This window comes from Hipposideros armiger, unplaced genomic scaffold (assembly GCF_001890085.2).
Source record: "Hipposideros armiger isolate ML-2016 unplaced genomic scaffold, ASM189008v1 scaffold_82, whole genome shotgun sequence".
Taxonomy (NCBI): domain Eukaryota; kingdom Metazoa; phylum Chordata; class Mammalia; order Chiroptera; family Hipposideridae; genus Hipposideros; species Hipposideros armiger.
The window spans coordinates 598,880-615,766 of NW_017731432.1; the positions used below are offsets into that span (position 1 = coordinate 598,880).

The window sequence follows — 16,887 nt, forward strand, 5'->3', positions numbered from 1 at the left end:
AAACTTTATTTTTGTCTCTCACCAGCCCTTTAATACGTATTTAGTGGAGTAAACTCCTCTGGGAGGGACTCCAGCTACCCATAACTTTTCTTCTCTTAGGAAATAAACAGGCCTACAGTCACTTTAGGTCTAGACATGACTTCGTGTTCAGTCATTCCACCTTCCCCAGGTGGGAACTGCTTCAGACAGGAAGTTGCTGTGGGCAGGGGGCTTCATCACGCTGCTCTCTCCTCTCTTCCTGCTCATCTCCTCCCCTAGTTACTGTTTGGGGTCCCCTGTCACACTGTTTGGGACCTGCCAAAGGGTAAGGACAGAAGAGAAAGAAAAGTACCGTATTTGCCGGCGTATAAGACGATTTTTTGGCCCTGAAAAATATGCCTCCAAGTGGGGGGTCGTCTTATACGCCAGGTACACTTCAGATAGACTGCCCATAGTGCTTGCCCCGTGCCATAGTGGCCTCCCGATGCCCACCCACTTCATTCCACATACCGTTCAGGCATCAGCAGCGCTGCTGGGTGTATGCTCGGCTGTGTGCGATTTTGCGAGTGTGGTAAATTCGGGTTACCGTATATTTCTTTACATATGCATTGAAGATTCGCGATTTTGCGCTATCATGGTGCCTGTTAGAATGTTGAAGAGCTCGCACTTGCGCACTAGTGAGGTCCCAGGGAGATGCTGATGCAAGGGTGGACCAGACTGCTATAGTGACAGGGCGGGCAAACAGGGAGCAGGGACCAATCAAATCAGGCTTTGTATACAGCCAACAGCCAACCACAATACTACACCATTGTACAGTACAGCATAGAAAATGTCGACCAGTCAAACCCCTATCATCCCTATCATGGCACCAGCCAAAAGAAAGAAGTATGATGCAAATTTTAAACTGAAAGTTATAAACTTTGCTAAGGAAAATAATAATTGTGCTGCTGCAAGACAATATGGAGTAACAGAAAAGATGGTTCGGGACTGGAAATCAAATGAGAAAGCATTAAAGAGTATGCCAAGGGGTAAGTGTGCATTAAGAAGAGGCACCCCACACTGGCCAGAACTCGAAAAACATGTAGCAGACATGGTGGCTCAACATCGCCAAAACGGTTATGTGGTGACACGAAATACAATACGCTTGTTTGCACTTCAGTGGGCCAAATCAAATCTGATATTGTTTTACCTTTTATTTGGTGTGTGGAAGGTATGCGGAAGAGGGGGTAGTCTTATACGGCGAGTATATAACAAACTCTGTATTTTGAGTGGAAATGTTAGGGGGTCGTCTTATACGCCCAGTCGTCTTATACGCCGGCAAATACGGTAGTATGTGAACTGGTTATCTTGAAATCTGGTTTCAAGTCCTCTAGTGCAAGCCGGCACTCTTGTTGGGTCTGGTCGATGGATAAAGCCATTGCTGTCATGGGTGCTTTGATGGTTCTTCAGGGGCTTCCCATTGCTGACATATCTCCCCTTTAGTAGGCTTAACTCAGATGAATGCATCTCTGTTCTAGATGGCTGCTTACAATTTCTTCCTCAGCTCTGGCATCAAGCACCGCTTCTCTGCCTCTGTTTTCAAAGGCCTGCTCACCCCTCCAGACCGCCAGTTGGACAAGACCCAAGATAACATCCCAGCTCCCTCTCTAGTTTCAGGCCCACAGGAAACATTTGTATTCTCTTGCCATGGCATCTTCCAAGAATGAGTCCTGTCCCAGTGCAGGAAAACGCCCTGACCAATGCAGTTCAACAGCCCTCCTCTGGCCCTTCAGACTTCCATGTCCACAGTTTGCTGTCGCTTCCCCAGGCGTCTCGAAGCCTTGCTCCCAGCTCAGAGAACACAATGCAAAGCTGTCCTGCTGGGAGCTGCGAAGCCCATGTTACTAGACTTGGCTCCCAGGGTAGCACCCTCCCACCCCACCACCAAAGTCGGAGGAGGAATCTCTCGGCCTGGCATCAGCAACACTTCTCCAAAGAAGTTCCTTCACTAGTCTCATCCGCTTAACTCTACACCCTTTTGAATTCCTTGGCTTAGCAGAGGGTTGGAGGAGTTCTGGGAGAGATTCTTGGACCACTTATTTGTAGGTTCTCCAAGGGTCCTTTGGTCTCTCACCCTGGGATTTCACACGTTGCATGTTGTTTCACATCTACTGTATCTCGTTGCCAAGTCAAAGCTTCATTTTGAACAACTCGTTTCACTTTAAGGAGTACTTAGTACCACACAGGAGTCCTACAGTTCACTAGTTAGTATGCTGCCTGCTTTCCAAGACAGCTGGAAAGTCAGGGCAATGGTGTCTGACGTTGCAGAGCCTGGCTTCAAACCCTCTCTCCGCCCACCTAATAGCTGGGTAACCTCAGGCATGTTATTCGACTTCTCCGTGCCTCATTTCCTCATCTGAAGGATGGGCTCAAAAGGGTACTTCACAGAGTGGTTATGAGGATTAAACGAGCTAATACCAACACAGTGCTCAGAACAGCACCTGGAGTCTAGTAAGCACTGAATAAGCGTTAGCTGTTATTACTTTCCCCTTGTCCATAAAACCAGCTCCAGCAGCTCACACCACTCTCGTTTGATGATTTGGCCTATTTTATTGAAAGAATAAGGCAACCAGAATGGGAAGCCCTCTTCTTCTTGTTACCTAACCTACCAGCGTGCCTGCATCTGTACTAACATTTTCTCTTTTCTCTGCCCATTAAAAATATCCTTGCCGACTCCTTTACCAGCCTGTGCTTCAGACCTCACCCTGTTCACCTTCGGTTTCCCTGACAGCAAGCAGACCTTTTAAAACAAGAGGGGAAAAACCCAAACCCTTCCTCAATCCTGCATCCCACAGCAGCCTTTGAAGGATGAGGTGGGGTAGCAGAAGCAATATTCCGCATCTCCCTTATGGAGTTGCTGAGAGAGAGAAAAAAAGTCATCTAACAAATGATGTCAAGTCCTAAGCAGAGCACCGAGCTTACAGCAAGCACATAAATGTTAGTCATTATTATTGTTGTTGCTATTATTATTGTAAACTTTCATTTCAGTGCTTGCTGCCAAAATAGAATCTCTTAAAAAGGTATTTTAGATGACAATTAGGGATCCAAATGTAAGCTACAATTCACATAACTCACTTGAAGGAAAGGAAAGGATCTTTAATATAGCCTGTACCCAATTGATCAGTCAGACACCATCCTCCCCTGACTGCCAAGCTGGCAAGTTTTGATGATCTCACTCTCTTTTAGTATTTTTTTTTTAAAGATTTTATTGGGGAATTGAGGAAGGGGACCAGCCAAGTTTTTGTCCTTCAATCTTAATTGTGGAGGGCGCAGCTAGCTCAGCTCCAAGTCCAGTTGCCTTCTGGCAGCTCGCAGCCACTCAGCTCAAGGTGCTATGTTCAATCTTAGTTGCAGGTGGGCATAGCCCACCATCGAACAGGCAGTCTTGTTGTTAGGAGCACGTGCTCTCACCAGCTGAGCCATCCTGCCACCTATTGCAGCTCAGCGGCAGCTCAGCTCGGGCGCAGCTCACTGGCCCATGTGGGAATCGAACCGGTGACCCTATTGCTCAGAGTTCACGCTCTTAACCAACTGAGCCACTTGGCTGGCCCAGTATTTTTTTTTCATAAATGTGTCTGCATATAAAAAAGATTACAAGTTTTTTTCTAATATTTTGCCATTTTTTTCTTTCTTTTATTTTAAATTTTATTGGGGAGCAGCCATGGTCATTGGTTACACATTGCTTTCATGCTACAATGGCATAGTTGACTCTTTTAAGGAGGGCACAGCTCACATGCAGGGATCAAACCAGTAACCTTGGTGTTATCAGCACCAAGCTCTAACCAACTGAGCTAACCAGTAACCCCTAAAGATTATATGTTTTAAGCATTTCAAAACAACTTTGCTACTTCAGTAATTTTAGAATGTATAACTTTGCCCCCCACTCCAGCCACACACACAACCACTACACCCTCACCCACAGCCCATCCCAGTCCAGAGTACTTGGTGACACTTCTGTTCGTTCCTGGCTGTCCCACTCTTCTCTTTGGACTTAGATTAGCTGAGCTCTTTGGGGATGTGGCAAAGACGGGCAGTCCTCAGAAAATGTTTTCTCATTTTACCTCTTTTTTATTTCCGTTTCACAATCTAAAAGTGAATACTTAAAAACAAAAGGCTATATAGCTCCGCTATCCCTGACCACAAATAGCTCAGTCCCACATCAGTTTTAGTGTCAGGAGATTGTCATGCCCATGCTCATGACAAAAGGCTATATCCCTCACTCTTGGCTGTGGCCTGGGCCTGATAATGCTGGTACTCTGCCTTAAGCTCCTATGTGTTTTTGTGGGGCCCTTTTACATTCAAACACCTATTTCATGCAAGATTTCCATCAGGTACATCACAGGTTGCCTAGTGACACGAACCAACTCCTTGATGTCCTAATACTGGTGTTTCTCAAAGGCAGCAAATAGCAAGGCTACATGTCTTTGTCAGCCCACATTCTCTTTTCATCTTTCGTTTTCGTCTCATATTCAGTGTTGCACTGATGATCAGCAACAGGTTTGTAATTGGTTGTCACCCCTTTATCTGTTGTCTGTATGTCCCTGGCAGGTCTGGAGGACTGCTCTATTTGCATTCGACCTCATGTAGTTTACTCTTGCAGCGGGCCTGCATTCCAGGCACTGTACCCACTGTTCCTTCCAGGGAGAGCTTATCTGCTGCGTCCTCAGCCAGCACTGTGAGGCTCTGCCCTCCAACCCCCTGCAAGAGAGAGACTGATGCTCCCTGGGAGCATGGACTGGGGCGGGTTGTCTAGCATACCCTGAATGTTTGTAAGTTCCTCATTCAGAGGAAATCACATCTCAGACTTTCTTGGATTCTTGGCAACATGCAGCTTCCCTACTTCATGGCTTTTGGAAGCTTCAGATCCCTGTGGTGACAGGTATTTAGGCACCTTCACTAGTCACATCCGCCGGTTCCGTTGGATTCCTCTCAAGTTGAGGCTCGTGCTCTGGGTCTGGGTTTTGGGTCTGTGGCCTTCATAGGCCTTGTGTACCTGGGCTGAGAATGCAGAGGGTGGGTGACTTACGCGTATGTATGAAGGGGAAAGGAAGGCACCAAAGCCAGCTGCTGGGACCCAGGAACCTAGCAAGAAAGTGTAAGACACATGTTGACTTCAGAAATGTCAAAAGATAGTCTTCTCCTATCTGTTGACATGACACGTGTTCTAAGACACACATACCTGCTTCAGGCCCTCACTGACTTTCAGAGAGGCCTTCCCTGGCCACCCTGTTTCTCCCCATCCCTCTCCCCCACTTTATTTTTTTCAGTCAACATGAAATATACTAGACACTTGTATTTTTATTTATCATCATCTTGGCACAAAATAAGAGGTGCAGTGGGCCTTGGCCAGGGGACAAGTCCTCCTACTGGGATGGGGCCACGGCCCTCCCTGCCATCCCGGCTCAACACAGGGCGAGTCACTGAGACCAAGGTGCTTTTCCCTTGACACCCAACTGCTGCTGAGCTGCCAACAGGTGGCAGGATGGCTCAGCTGGTGAGAGCACGTGCTCCTAACAACAAGACTGCTTATTCCATGGTGGGCTATGCTCGCCCGCAACTAAGACTGAACTCGGCACCTTGAGCTGAGCTGCCACCTGGATGGCTCAGTGGATAGAGCGTGCGCTGTTAACAACAAGGCTGCTGGTTCGACTCCTGCATGGGATCGTGGCTACGCCCACCCGCAACTAAGATTGTAACACAGCACCTTGAGCTTAGAGGCCACACGCTGCTGACTGGCAGCCAGATGGTGACTGGCGCCCTCCACAACTAAGACTGAAGAACAACTTGGCTGGTCCCCTTCCCCAATTCCCCAACACTGTTCTCCTCCCCCAATTCCCCAATTTTTTTTAAAAAAAGCTTTCAGATCTTCCCCACCTCTCATAGAATAAAGTCCATTCTTTTTAAGGTGGCTGATGAAGGCCTTCCTGAAGAGACTGCGGCTCAGCTCTCAGGTGTCACCTTGTGTAGAAACTCCTTAAACTCCACCTTGTCAACATGGTTAAGCCTCCATTGCTGTCTTGCTACTAGGTGTTCATTCTTTTCCCTGGACATTGCCGCCATAATAACCCCACTCTTTAACTCAGCTAACTCTCCTTTTTTTAAAAATTTTAGGGCCTGGGCACCAGCTCCACCCTGGCTATGTGACCTGTTTAATCCCATTCTTCTTTCAGTGTCACCTGAGAATTCTCTTTCTCTTTCCTGAACCACAGAATCTGACATGGGCACCCTTCATGTGCGTCTATGGCACTCTGTGCACCCCCTGTCAGCACAGATCATGCGGTTTCTAAGACCTTTTGCTTATTCGTGTCCCCATTAGATGGTAATCACTTAGTGACAATGGATCGTGTCTGTCTTGTTCCTCACAGAATCCCCAGCATATCGAAGGTGCTAAATTAAATGAATGAAGTATTGATAGAATCCTAAACTGTCATTGCCTTTTGGGAAAACTATTTGTCTCTAGCATACCAGAGCCTGTCCCTCACAGAGGTTACCTCTGGACAACCAGGAGAGACAGTATAGCAGAGTGAGGGCTTGAAGCTCATGCTGGTGTTGGATTGCCTGAGTTGAAATCCGGGCTCTGCCGCTCACTGGTTGTGTGGCCTTTGGGGGTGAAGGTGGGGGCACCTAACCTCTCCATGGCTCCGCTTCTTCATTGGTAAAATGGAAATAATAATAGTACCTACTTTATAATGTTGTTGTGAGGATTAAATGAGTTATTAATAGTAAAGTGCCTGACCTCAGTAAATGTAAGCTGTTATTATCCACTAGCATGCCAGTTCCATAATAGTAAGGGATTTTGTCTGTTTTGTTTACTGCTGTATCACCTATGCCTAGAACAGTGCCTGGCACCAAATAGGTGCTTCAAAAATATTTCCTGAATACATCGGAAAAATTCATATAAAACAATTTTTATTTCAGCATACTCATAATAAAAAAAAATTGGAAACATCCTCAATGTCCAACAATAGAGACACGAATAAGATAAGTAGCAGAATGGACAAAAAAGGAATGTTGTGAAATTTCAGAAACCAAGGACTAGGCAAAAAATATTAAAACATTCACAAAGAAAACGGATTCTCTGTACATCAGGTTGACTTCAGATTTTCTATCTGCAGCACTGATTGCAAACATACAATGAAGTAATAGCTTCCAATTTCTGAGAGAAAATAATGTTGATCCTAAAACTCTAAACCCAACCAAACTCTCATTATGGTATGGAGGCAAAAATATACATTTTTACCCACAGATCCTCCTTTAGCAAATTTCTAGGAGATGTAGAAGAAAGTTAATCTAAGAGGAAGAAGCTGGATACTAAAAGCAATAATAAACAAAGAAATGAGTAAAATTGATTGGTAGTTCAAATTCCTGTAGATAAAAAGATATTTTAGAATATTTAGAAGAATAATATACAACTTAGATTCCAGATAATCTCCTTCAGGTCTCACTGACCCTTTCTCAGTGACCTTGGAAGCTGTGTGTCCCTTAGGGCACCAGTACAAGAAGTCCCTACATCACTGCTTGGAGGACAAATGCCCAGGAGAGTGGCCAGACCCTCATTGAAACAGGACGTGAATGATAAATACCGTAAGCCTTTATTATACGAACCCACTGAGATTTTAAGGTTTGCTATAGCAGCATAACCTTCCCATTCTGACAAATAGACCACTTTACCTACAGGCCCTGGTGTTGAAGGGCCTCAGGGCAGATGCTGGAGGTGGGTGGCTAAGAGACATGGCACCCAGATAGGGCCGGGAAGGTGGTATGTTGGGGATGAGATTCTTATAGACCCTGAGAATATTCTAGGTTGAAGGGGTAGTTGTGGCTTCTGTCATTACATCCACGTGTCCTTATACTCCCATCCCATTCCCCAATGTAGTCATTTAGTTGAAAGAGCGCAGAACCAGGTGCCAGGAATTCTGGTCCTGGTATTATTACTCCAAGGCTGTGTGGCCCTTGGCAAGTGTGTTTACCCCTATCTGGGCGTAGTTTCTTTTTCTTTAAAATGGAGGTAACATCTCTGCCCAGTGAGAAAGGTGTTGGAGCATCTAATGCAATGACTCGAGGGAGGCTCTAAACTCTCCTTGGCCCCTTCCTCTGCTCCAGGACATTTCCCCCACATCCCATACCCCAGGCCTGGATTTGAACTCCATTCTCGCTTGGTGAGCACGTCAGTATCAGTGTTTCCTTCATGTTCAACCCCTTTCCTGGGCATAGGCAATGGGCCTTCCAGTTGTGGGGAGATTAGGGGCTTCTTGTAGCTTTTGGCAATGCCTAGACAGGAATAGAAAGGTGCCTTTCCAGGCTCCTTCCAGGACGATAGAGAGTGGTCACTTCCATTGTCTCTATCTAGTGTGAGCCCTAATGGTCAGAGGGATCTCTTCTCTCCCTGAAGAGTCCTGCACTTTAACCCACTGCCCATCCGACTGGGATTGTTTTTAATATGAGCTCTAGATTGGACTCTGTCCAAACTGTGACCCTAATTAACTGTTGGGTGACCTTGGACAACCTGTGAGCTTTTGTTCCTCAATTTCTAAGATGGAGAAAGCTGTCTTTGAGGATCTCAAAGGTATCGTCCAAGTCAAAAGAGAACCTTGGACTCTCTTCATGGAATTTGAGTCATAATGGAATCAAGCAAAGAAAGAACGCAGAACCCTGAACCCATCCATCACAGAACCTCGTTTCTCAGCTGAGAGCCATGCAGAAGAAGCTGCCCTGCCTCGTTCCTGCTCCGCCCCCTCCTCACTGTACTTCTCCCCAAGCCCCAGCGCAGCCTCCAGCTCCTTCCCTTCCCCCTGTCCTGCCTCTTGTCCCTATAACTTCCCTGTCTCTCTGCCCTGTGCCGGCCTCAGTCCCCAGTTACTCAGACCAACCTGGTCCTCTTCCAACCTCATGCCCAGACCGTCTCCCCCCTCTCCCCAGTTTTACCCCTTCCCACCTCCCTGCCTGGGTCAGCTCCACCCTCGCCTATCCCCCTGCTCCTCCTAAGGCCTGCCCTCTCCCCCTCCCTTCCACCCGCCGCCCCTTCCGACTTGCTCCCCTCTTCACCCGCACTCCTGACCCTCCTCCTCGCTCTGCTTTATCCCCCACCTGCAGGGGCCTTGGGCCCAAATAGGCCTCCCCTGCTCCTGCTAGGACATCTGCCCCAACCAGCCTTCACCAGGCCTGATGGTTCCCACACTCCATTGTGGGGGTCTCATGTCCCTACCAGTGGGGCACCTGGCCCATCCCAGAACTCCTGAGGACGCAGAACCCAGCATCCTGGTGACCTGGTGGACATGGGGACACTGGATGATGACCAGCAGGTATATGACCTGGAGGGGCACCACCCTCAGGTAAGGGCCTCTTTCCCATGGGGTCATCACCACCCCCACGGCTTGGTTATCTTGCTGCGTGAGTTTGGCATATGTCTCCATTCCCACGCCTATGTCAAATATAAACAGAGATCTTCTTACTTTTACATAAGAGATGCCGCAGGGAGTAAAACTTAGGGCAAACTGCAAGTGGACGCTGAATCCTGATTATCCCACTCATCTCAACACTGAAGTCATGGACACTGATGCGCGCAGACACTCACCGCCTGCTCCAGTATCCCCGGTCACCACGACCCTGTGCAGATATCAGCATGAAAGAGGCAGCTTTGGCCTGATGACGGTGTTATTGGAATGCCTCCGAGACATTGTTTTCCCAGCCTTTATACACAAGCCAAAAACTTGGTTTGGATCTCTTGGTTTGCTTCTGTATCATGACGATCAGTTGAGGTCCATTTGGCCATAGGATGGTATGGGGAATTTTTTTTTTTAACCTCAGGAGCAGATACTGAGTTAATATTTCTGCTCCCATCATAACATGCTTTATCATACGCCTGTGCCAGACCCCTCCCTGGTTTTATTTAGGTATTGGCTTTTATGCCCATTTCTTCTTTCTACTCCCCTCATACAAATCGTCTCAAAATATTTTTATATATATGTGTATGCATTCTTGCAAAATATGTGATGTTATTTTGTGAGCTGTAGATTGAATTTTCATATCTATTATGCACTAAACGATTCTGTTCTCTACCTTTTCACCCAGCACTCTATTTTTAAGATCCATCTAGGTGTGTGTAAGTCATCTACGCTTCTAACTTCTCACTGTATCCTGCAGAGTGTCTCCTCCATGCACTACTTGTCCATTTCTCCAGTGACAGGCAGACACCTAGATTTCCTCTAACTCTCCATCATGGTGGACGATTCTGAAAAGACTATCCTTATACATGCCCACTTTTGATACCATGTGAGAGTTCTCTGAGATAGGTGCCCAGCACTGGGAGCTGTGTTAAAGGGGGCGCCTGTCGAATCTTCCATCATTCATGTACAAGTGTTCTTGTCGGGGTGAGAAATTGCTCACTGTATTTATTCATAAAGCAAGCTCCCTTTGGGCCATTGATATGCCCAAGACCTAGGAAGTGAAATCATTTTATCAAACCTGCAAGCTATCTTTTAGTCTGTTAAGGTGAAGACTTTTATAACCAGCCTATATTTTACAGATCTTCCTGGACCTCAGTAGATGTTCTTTACCAATCTCAGGAGCTTTGAGACAAGTACACACACATTCGAATTAAGACTCTCGTAGACTCTCTTCTCAACCACCAGCACCACCAAACATTAGCTAGTGGGTCAATGACCAATGTTAAAATTTATTTATAAAGGAGTTGCCTGCCAGCCTTCTTCTGCAACTTCTTTACAACTGGTTCTTATAATTATCAGAATTACTAATACAGTTGTTACTGTTACATGTCAATTCATAATGCCTCACAATTTCAGAGGCTGTTGGGATCTTTAGCAAGTTCTTTTTCCTTAAGCAGTTTGCTCCTCCTGTATCCCTTCTCCCTGCCTGGTTGGCCAGTCTTGAAGGGTATCTCCCTTTGGAATTGTCCCCTCACACCACTTGGGCCTGTGGTCACACCATGGAAGATGCAGGACTAGTCATGGCCGAGCTAGAGAAACATGCAGGCGCCTCCTCTCTGAGAGACCATGACTTGAGCTTCCTGAGTAAATTTCTTCCAGGTGCATCTGTATCCCAGGAATAATCCAGAGTAACCCTCTCTGACCTCCAAGGCTTTCCTGTTCAGAGAATCCACCTCCTGCAGGGAGACAAGTTTCCAGTGTTCCTATCAAACCTGTGACCCTCTCAAATGGCCCTTGTCCTGGAGTTTATAAGGGACCAGGGTTTGGAAGACCCTGGTAGTCTAGATCCTACATAATCATAGGCATCTGATTTATAGATATTTTAAAAATAGACATTACTGAAGTATAATTTACCTAAAATAAAATGCATCAATTTTAAAGGTACGTTTTGATGCATTTTGATACATGTATACACTCATGTAACCACTACAACTATCCAGATATGGAGTATTTCCATCATCACCCCACCTTGTATTCCTTTGTGATCCTTTGCAGTCAATACCACCCACCCCAAATCCTTGGGCAATGCTGACTGACATTTTGTCTCTATAGATTAGTCTTGTGTGTTCTAGAATTTCATGTAACAGTATTTACCCCTTTGTGTCTGGTTTCTTTCCTTCATCATGCTGTTTTTGCAATCCATCTATGTTGTTGAATATTGTGTATCAGTAGTTTATTCTATTGAGTGCTGAGTGGTATCCCATTATACTAATATACACAAATTGTTTTTCCATTTCTGCTGTTGGTATATGTGACAGTTAACAACTTGTTGCCTCTCAAACTCCAAATTTACTCTGGGACGGTGGGATTCCCCTTTTAAGTACCGTATTTGCTGGCGTATAAGACGACTGGGCGTATAAGACGACCCCCTAACATTTCCACTCAAAATACAGAGTTTGTTATATGGTCGGCTGTGTGCGATTTTGCGAGCGTGGTAAAATCGCATAACAGCAAAATCGCATAACAGCCAAGCATACACCCAGCAGCGCTGCTGATGCCTGAACGGTATGTGGAATGAAGTGGGCGGGCATCGGGAGGCCACTATGGCACGGGGCAAGTACTATGGGCAGTCTATCTGAAGTGTACCCGGCGTATAAGACGACCCCCCACTTGGAGGCATATTTTTCAGGGCCAAAAAATCGTCTTATACGCCGGCAAATACGGTACTTCGCCTTTGCGGTGAAAACAGTCTTGAGTTTTGTCAGTAGGTGGCGCTGGAGGGACACGGCAGGTGAAGAAACTTCTCTTCCCGGTCTAGCGCGCTTCTGTTTTGCTTCTCTTCTTCCCACGGCACTGCTGCCAAAGGCACCTGCATGTGGACATCCATTAGCGTCCTGCCCACGCTGTGCATCCAGGGCACACAATGCCTGTGAGCTCACAGCCCCAGGCCTAGCCCGGTGCCCATCTCACTCCCGTCGCGTACTCAGCACTTCAGGCTTGCACCAACCCTGCAGGCGGTCAGGCTCCTGGCGCTCTGAATCCTTTCCAGCCTCTGCCCACCAGCTCCCTGGAGGGGTGTTTCCTGCTCATCTGGAGCCAGGACACAGGCTGGCCTGGGTTCCCAGCACACTTCACATTACTTTACTCGTTTTCCAACAAGGTTTGAACCCCAGCTCGAAGGAGAGGGCCCCCTTCCAGTTTGTCCCTTCGTTGAATATTCTCTAGAGCCCTCTTTACACCTTCACAGTTACTCCCCTGCTAGTGTTAGTACTTTTTAACATTAAAATTTCCTTCTTTAAATTTCTGTGTGGTTTCTGAATTGTGATTGAACCGACAGATAACATTAGACATTTGTATTGTTTCCATTTTTTGTCGATCCTGGACAAAGCTGCCATGAGCATTTTTGTCTTTGTGTGGACATATGTTTTCATTTTTCCTAATGAACACCTAGGAGTGAAATGGCTGGGTCATGTGGTAAGTGTGTAAGACATTTATAATTGCCGAACTGTTTCACAAAGTGGTTGTACCATTTTACATTTCCATAAAAAATGCTGCTCCGTATCCCCCAAAATGCTGCTCCGTATCCCCACTAACACTTGATATTGCCAGCCTTTAAGTTTAGGCATTCTGGTGGGTATGCATTTCCCCGATGAATATGGGCAATGAGTATCTTTTCATGTGCTTATTGATAATTTGTGTATCTCTTTTTGTGACACGACTGTTCAAAGCTTGTGTCCGTTTTACTTTGGGTTGTCTTATTAAGTTGTCATCTTATGAGTCTTAATGGTGCCTTTCAAAGAGAAGAACTTTTAATTTTGAGGAAGTCCAATTTATCTTTTTGTTTTTATTTTAGGGTTAGTGCTTTTTATTGAGCTCTCCTTGACATATAACATTGTATTAGTTTCAGGTGTACACTATTGGATTTGAAATGTGTATACACTGAAATGATCACCACAATAAGCCATCCATCACCATACAGTTAAAAAAAATATTTGTTTCTTGTGATGAGGACTTTTTAAAGATTTACTCTCTTAGCAACTTTCAAATATGCAATATAGCATTATTAACTACAGTCACCATGCTGTACATTACTTCCCTATGACTTATTTATTTTATACCTGAAAGGTTTGACCCCCTTCACCCATTCCGCCCACCCTCTACTCCCTAAACCCCCCAACCTCTAACAACCATAAATCTGTTCTCTGTATCTGTGAGCTTGGTTTTTGTTTGTTTTGTGTTTTAAATTCTACATATAATTGAGAGCGTATGGTATTCGTCTTTCTCTGTCTGACTTATTTTACTTAGTGTAATGTCCTCAAGGTCCATCTATGTTGTCACAAATGGCAAGATTCCATTATTATTTATGGCTGAGTAGTATTCCATTATATATATACCATATACCACATCCTCTTTATTCCTGCATCCGTTGATGAACACTTAGTTTGTTCTCATATATTGGCTACTACAAATAATGCTGCAAGGAACATGGGGGCGCATATATCTTTTTGAATTAGTATTGCTTTTTTTTTCCGGATAAATACCTAGAAGTGGAATGCTGGATCATACGGTAATTCTTTTTGATTTTTTGAGGAATCTCCCTACTGTTTTCCATAATGGCTGCATTAATTTACATTCCCACCAACAATGCATATAATTGAACCAAGCAATGTTAGATTAGTCTCCGTCAGTCTGGCTGCACCGACTGTGTCTCCATTTTCCTGTCATCATTTAGCATTATCCAGTTTTCTAATTTTTGCCAGTCTGTTACAGGTGTAACAAGTGATATCTTATTGTTTTAATTTGCATTTCTCTGATTATAATGATTGAGTTTTTCATATGCTTATTAGTTTTTTGCTTATTTCCTTTGCCCATTTTTCATTGAGGTTGTTGTCTTTTTATTGTTGATTTGCAGGATTTCCTTATATATTCTAGCTATTAATCCTTTGCCATTTCTTGATATTGTAAATTACTATTCTGTAATCTGTTTATTAACAGATTGGTTTGTCCATGATGTCATTCATTAAATAGAAATTTTTGCCTTTAAAGTAATCACATTACAAAGTTTTTAATGTGTGATTTGTGCTTTTGAAATACTAAAAGTTCTTCCTTGCCCTTAGTTCACAAAAATATTTCTCTTACATTTTCTTTTATTTTGCATTTTACCCTACAATTTTGGGGTCTATTAAACCATCTAGGACTTATCTTTGTATCTTGGTTTAGGTAGGGATTTTTTTTTTGGTCCAGATAGTGAACCAGTTTTCCCAGTACATATTTTAAACAATTCATTCCCACCATTGTTTTAAGGTATCCCCTTTGTCATATATTAATTTCTCAGATATATGTGTCAATCTTTGAGTTTTCTCTTCTTTTCATTAAACAGAAGTTGATTCAACATTTGTGGACTTGTATTATTGCATATAAGTTGTAGAGTACGTTTAGTAGAGTAAGTAGTTCTTAACATAACAATTGAAATTTTTATTTAGAATACATTGAATTTATAGATTAATATGGGGAGAGTTAATATCTTTATATTAAACCCATCCAAGGACAGGGAATGTCTCTTCATTTATTTAGATCATCAACTCTGTTATTAATGTGAAAATTCTCTCCATAGAGATCTTCTATGTTCTTAAATAATCCCTACTTAATAACTTAAATTGCTATTGTGGATATCTGCTTGTTGTTTATTAGTTATAGTTGTTATAGAAAAATGCAATTTTTGTAAGATGACCTTGTATCCAGCAATCTTGCTGAATCCTCTTATTAGTTCTAATAATTGATTCTGTTTTTTAAAAATTAGGTAGTGATCAAATTATCTATAAATGAGTTTTATCTGTTCTCTTTCAATGCTTATACCACTTCTTTTACCCTTTATGGCACTCTACAGGAGTCCTAGAACTATGTTCAATGGTAGCAATGATAGTGGGCATCCTTGTATTGATCTTAAATCTTAAAGAGAATGTGTCTAAAGTGTTTCCATTAACATAATATTTGCTGTAGGTTTTTGGTATATGACTTTTAAAAAATTAATAATTTGATATAATAATAATTACATTGTATTTGCTAAGATTTTTTATTATGAATAGGATTAAACCTTATAAAATGCTTTTTCTGCATTAGGATAATTATGATTTTTCTCCTTTTCTCTATTAAGGTGGTGAATTACAGTGATGATTTTTTCTGATAATAGTGAGCCATCCTTGCATTCCTGGGATAAATACCACTTGATTATCATTTATTATTTTTTAATATACTTTTGGATTTCAGTTTGTATTTAGGATTTTTGCATCTACTAGAGTCTATCTTCTTAGTATTTACTCTAGATTTTAGAATGAATACTTAAGGAAGATTGAGCTTTTTCAATGTCTTCAGTTTCCTCAAGATCATTCCTAGGACCAACTTCTATGCTATTGCTGTCCAATATTTAATTCATGCTTATATGTTTAATTTTACAAATTAAACATTATAGTTTTACAATATGTTAATATTTACTAATTTTATAAACCTATTTCTTTGCTCACTTTTCCTTCTTGCATCTCCGTCCTTCCATCTAGGATCATTTTCTTTAATAATAGCAAAAAGCATTTATTATGTGCCAGGTACTGTTCTGAGCACTTTAAATATATTCTTATTTTAATCCCCCAATAATCCTATGGGGTACAGACTATATTCCTTCTGTCCGTACAGAACAGAACATCCTTTAGAATTTCTTTCTCTGGATCTCAGTTTTTATTGTTTTCACTTTTTTCTTTTTTGGGGAAGAATCTTGCTGGCTAGAAGCACAGAAATTCTTAAACTCATGAGAATGTATGGGCTATCTCAGGGAGAGAGCAAAAGTGGAAAAGAAGTAAAAGACAGAACCCTGGGGGACACCAGAGTTCATATACTGATCTCGTGAGCCTTCCCTCAAGAGACGGTGCCCACGGGAACTGCAAAGCCAGGGTCCAGAGTCAAAGCACTGGAGGTCACCCGATGGTTTCGTGGGATGGAAAATGCCAGACTTTCCCCAGCAATCAAGTGCTCTGACTGCTACACTTCCTTTATCCATCATCTATATCCCTAGATCCAGCCCTAGGAGGACAATGGCACTGCCCAGAAGTGACTAAAAGTTAACATCGCTTTCTGTCCCTCCCTGAAGGAAGGGTGCTCGAGGAGTCAGAGATTAATGTAGGTCACAGCACTGAAGGTCAACTGCTATGTTTCCTACTTGTATCAGGTGTGGCTCTAATAAGCAAGGCTGCCCCAGCCATACGCCGGAGCAGAGCTGCTAGACCCAAGAGCTCAGACAGAAATGAACAGTGGGTCATAAGCAGTGGCTTTAGCTCCCTCTTACCTTCCCATCTATGTGGCTCTGGGCATCCCTTGTGGAGTTTGAGGGTCTATAAGCAGGGACCCTGGGAGGCAGAGCCTGGACGTTGCCTGGACCAGTCAGATTCCATGGCCCATCATTGTGGTGACAGTTCCCGAACAGGAGTCAGGGGCC

The 16,887-nt window shown here is 43.8% G+C and overlaps 1 pseudogene; it reads right to left on the reverse strand.

Moving 5' to 3' along the window:
• Positions 1-4,212: 4,212 nt before the first annotated feature.
• On the reverse strand, positions 4,213-6,655 carry LOC109383348 (general transcription factor IIF subunit 2 pseudogene; annotated as a pseudogene).
• Positions 6,656-16,887: the final 10,232 nt, after the last annotated feature.